Source organism: Octopus bimaculoides, chromosome 18 (assembly GCF_001194135.2).
Source record: "Octopus bimaculoides isolate UCB-OBI-ISO-001 chromosome 18, ASM119413v2, whole genome shotgun sequence".
NCBI lineage: Eukaryota > Metazoa > Mollusca > Cephalopoda > Octopoda > Octopodidae > Octopus > Octopus bimaculoides.
In genome coordinates, this window is record NC_068998.1 from 51029055 (window position 1) to 51034008 (window position 4954).

Here is a 4954-nt window from a genome sequence, read left to right on the forward strand (position 1 = left end):
TATATATATATATATATATATATATATATATATATGTATGTATGTATGTATATATATATATATATATATGTGTGTGTGTGTGTGTGTGTGTGAGTGTGCATTAGTTTCTGCGCGTGTTTTTTTGTGTGCATGGTTACATGAATAAACACACGTATTCCAAATCATTCAACCTTTATATTTAACGAAGTTTTTGCAGAATGAATTCTTGCTGGGCTGTTTAGGTCACTGCTTTAATTTAATACTGTTTCAATCTCCTTCACCGAGTTTTTACCGTTCGGCTGTTACCCACCGATATCAATGAAATAATTATTCACGTTTGCTTATATATCGCGAAAAGAAATTCGTTCAAGAAGGTTGCACGTTCATGACAGGCCCAGTTAAGGGCGAAATATATCTAATATTGCCATGACTTACTGCTGTGATGACGCTCTTTTATCTGAGATATAAATTGTCTTTTAAATACAACATTATTATGAAGAATGTTTTACTGATCCAATTGTACAGATTCATGTCTTCAAACGATGTGTATGAATTGTATAAATTTTGTATGATACACATATCTCGAGTTTCAAATTAAATTTTCATTATTTTAAACCGTTACTATATTTCTCAATCATTTTCATCATTCCGTGTTTATATTCTTCTAGTTATTTCAGTGATTGTTCTGCAGAAATGCTGGGGACACAGACCAGTTTGTAAGTAGATCATAACTACGTTCATCTGGATTATTCCAAGCATTACCAATGTGTGTTGGGGCTGAATTAGTTTCACAGCTACATCTGAGAGCTTGAAAGAGACGTAAATGTGATGGCGTTTAAGTATGTTCTTATTCGAATATTCTGTGACGTGCGATGCACATCATACACTAATAGTTTTACAATATCGAGTCTGTGTTATTTATCATAACTCATTTTGGAATTTATAGTTGTAACAAACGGGGAGATACTTTCCACCAGACGTTTACGTGTTTTAAGATAAACAATATATCAACAGACGTTTGTAAATTGTTAATACATATCAATAGTGAATAAATTAGAAGATTTTCAGTTGTGTATTACAGTCATAATTGTAATGAGGCACCATTTTATGATTTCTGCGACATGAACGTAAAATGATTGTTAACATAAGAGTAATTTAGTAATATCAAAATATCCCTCTATTTGTAGACGCACCTAATTTGATAATATTAAAACACGGCACGATCATCTCATTTGTAAGACACGATTCTAATTTAGGTCGAAGAATATTAGTTTTGATGGGAAGGGGGTACACGGTACTATTCACCCCAATACCTGAGGAATATTTTAATTTCGAGACTTCGGATGGATGGAAAGCAAATGCATCATTACCAGAATGTGAACTTGGAACGTAAAGAGCGAGAAGAACTATCACAAGGTATTTTTTTCTGTTGCTATCACAATTCTGTTAATTCGACAGCACGAAATTGATAATGACACTGACAATTTCCAGCTGATATCGCGGATTCAGACTGGAATTAGTGTAATTTATACTATATTTCTTAATATTTATTCTGTCTGGAAAGAATATTAAATAATACATTTTAATATGCAGATCGTCCTGATGTGGGCCATTGCTTTGATGAAGCGTATTGCCCAGGAGCCGAGAAAAAGTATCATTTTGATTATTACAGGGAAATTTTCTGCTCGTACGTATCCTTTTATTCTAACTATTAGTATTATTTCTCATTTAATATTAATTTAATATTTTCTAAATAAGCAAGTGCGCAATAAACTCTTTAAAACTAATATTTCTTTATTGAGCACGCTGCTATAAGTTGTTGGTCAGATTGTAAGTGAATTTAAACATTAAACACACGATCAAATATCATAAAGCAAATTATGCCACGAAAAGATTTGCCCACAAACATCAAACATATAACGCCATACATTTTATGAACTAATTATATTGACCGAATTCTGTTTGTCTTGCAGACATATACTAAAGTATAAAGATTGTGCTAAGAAGAACAAAGATCAGCTGTGTATTGAGGTGCTGGATTCCTATTTCAAGTCGGTTTACTTCTGTCCTTGTATGAGATTTTTGTTTCTTTGCAACATACAATGAGAAATCGTGAATCAGGGAGCTTAATTACTGACGGTAATGATGATGATGTAAATTCAATTACTACAAATGTGAATGTTTCCATTAATTCATAATTAAATGGTTAAAAATATTAGATTACTTTCTGTACAATTGATATTTATATAAACGATGGAGTATCAAAGATCTGCTTAGTGTATTATGTTTTGCCTGCTTCTATTATTTCATATAAATTGTATGGGTTAAATGTAGATACAAAGAAAGTTTGAGGTTTAGTCAGGAAGAAAAAGATGCACTATCCCTTCAAGCAACGCCAAAGATTTAACTGTTTTACGTTTCAGGTGTGTTCAATGAAACATTAAAAGATTTAACTTAAAAACGCTCATAACTTAAGAAAACCTCTTTGGTTAATTTTAACTTAATTCCCTCCAATACAGATGTTGTAATAAGCATTCTTTTCTCTTCTCATTACAGTTCATATTCCTGTCAATTCCGAAGTTGTGAATAAGAAGTGTAAAAAATCAATACATGTATACATAAATAAAAATATAATAAATATATTGGTGTTGTCTTGTAATTTTGGTTGAATTTTGTGGAAACATGAGAAAGGGATTTCTATTGAATATCTCAATTTAGAGTCAAGTTAGAGTCGGGGATGAGTTTGGTTGTGTGCGTGGGATTTCCGTGATAATAGAGGTGACTCTTACTTTAGTCAACATTAGAAATGAAACACATTTTTCAAGCCATAATTCTATATTAGGAAGTTATATTGAGGGCGTGTATACAAACGTGCGTTTGAACGTCGAATCACTTAATCTACTAGCGTGAATGTACGTCTATAGGAAGCAGTGTAATATATATTATATTTCATAATATTCCCCATCGACCGATGAACTCCTAGGAATTCACTTTCAGATACAAAAATGCATCTATAGACATCTACACGAACAATTTGCGCAAATACATGTAAATATACATCACATTTTTCAAGCCATTATTTCACATTCAACTAGAGCACATATGTAGTATAGCAACATTTATTTTCATTTATATTTACATATATGTATTCCTAATATATGACGTAATCACAGGTTCAGAATTAATTAAGTATTGGAACACGATCTGAAATAAGAACAGAAATACAATGGTTAGCGAAGTAATTGTTGTGAAGAGAGTTGAGAATGATTATTATTATCATCATCATCATCATCATCATCATTATTATTATTATTATTATTATTATTATTATTATTATTATTATTATTATTATTATTATTATTATTATTATTATTCAGGTCACTGCCTGGAATCGAACTCGGAATCTTAGGGTTAGTAGCCCGCGCTCTTAAGTGCGGGCATATAGCGTAGTGGTTAAGAGCGCGGACAACTATCCCCAACATTACTATCCCAACTATCCCTGATGAAGGCTGGAGGGTATGTCAGCAGAAATGTTGTGTTAACAACAAACAAGATGAGGATAAATATCCGTCAAATGTAAATAATGTAAATAATGTAAACCGAGTATACTTATATATATATTCTCACCTTGAATATTCATTTCAATTGGTTTCCAATTCCGTCACACCAGAATCGATATAAAAAGCACAAGTAATATAATGTATGAAGTCGTTAAACGTACCGAACCACTAACTTGTACTTTCTGTGTTGTATCTAAAACAGATATAAAATATGTTGTTTAATTAGTTTTTAATTGATATATTATACACACATACAAACACACATACACCCATACAACCCTCCCACACACACAAGCAGACAAAATGTTTTCTTTTTATAGTTCCCCCCCAAAAAGAAAAAGATTGTTCCATCGGTTTTTCCAACAATTAAAAAAATAGATAGATAGATAGATAGAGTGATTGATTGATAGATAAGTAGGTGGGTAGTTAGATATGAAATAGATAGGCAGATGGAAAGACAGATCAACTGATTGATTGCCCCTTCAACATTGCCTATGTGGATTTTTACATCTCAAGAATCAGATGTTTCAGAAAAATATAGTTTCACCATACAATTTTTAAAATAACCATGGAATCTCCACAGAGTAGTAGTAGTAGTAGTAGTAGTAGTAGTAGTAGTAGTAGTAGTAGTAGTAGTAGTAGTAGTAGTAGTAGTAGTAGTAGTAATAATAATATATATATATACAAGAGGCATTCCTTTTAATTTGAAATGAATGGAAAACCGATACTAGTCGGGTAAGTATTTACAAAATAAATTAACAAAAAACATTATCCTTTGGAAATTAATTCTCCGATGAGATGTTTGTAACAATAATTCTAAAATGAAAAGAGGAAAAAAATTATACCTTACCCTCACAGACTTCTTCTCTTTGGAGAGCGAACATAAATCCAGAAAGACACCACCAAGGTCCTTTCTTTCTGGCACAAGCGATATATTCATATAACCGACTGGAAATCAAACATAAATTGGCTGATAATATTCTAGAAAATGGTGGTCAGCACTGCTGGTTAAATCTGCCTGATTTATGAAATGTATGGCACAGAGCCGACAGAGAAAAATATGGATTAACTCACTTCCCTTAAAATTATGTGTATAATTACGAAACCATTATTTGTAAATACGGAACGCTGAACAGACAGAATCAGTAAGGCCTTGCGCTAATTGCTCCGGCTGTTTGCGATCTGAAATGAAAATCCTGCTGAAGTCAATTTTAACCTTCATCCTTTTAAAACTGATAAAAAATTACCAATGAAGTACTGGGGTCGATAGGGCTCAATACCACAGACTTGCTTGCCAGTTGCTTGACCTTAATCAATGGAGCATGTCTCTTAGTGACTGACGATATGTGCATCTCTGATCACGAGCAGAAGTAATGGGAAGCATCATAGTCTTGTGTTGAGAGCAATTCTTTGAG

At 32.3% G+C, this 4954-nt stretch overlaps 1 long non-coding RNA gene across 1 annotated transcript in view; it reads left to right on the top strand.

Moving 5' to 3' along the window:
• The window catches only part of LOC128249849 (uncharacterized), a 4217-nt gene extending 1598 nt beyond the window's left edge, over positions 1-2619 (top strand). Inside the window, exons 2-5 of the long non-coding RNA XR_008265970.1 lie at positions 648-695; positions 1573-1666; positions 1953-2118; positions 2536-2619. This is a non-coding gene — a long non-coding RNA (uncharacterized LOC128249849). The remainder of the gene's footprint in view (positions 1-647; positions 696-1572; positions 1667-1952; positions 2119-2535) is intronic.
• Positions 2620-4954: the final 2335 nt, after the last annotated feature.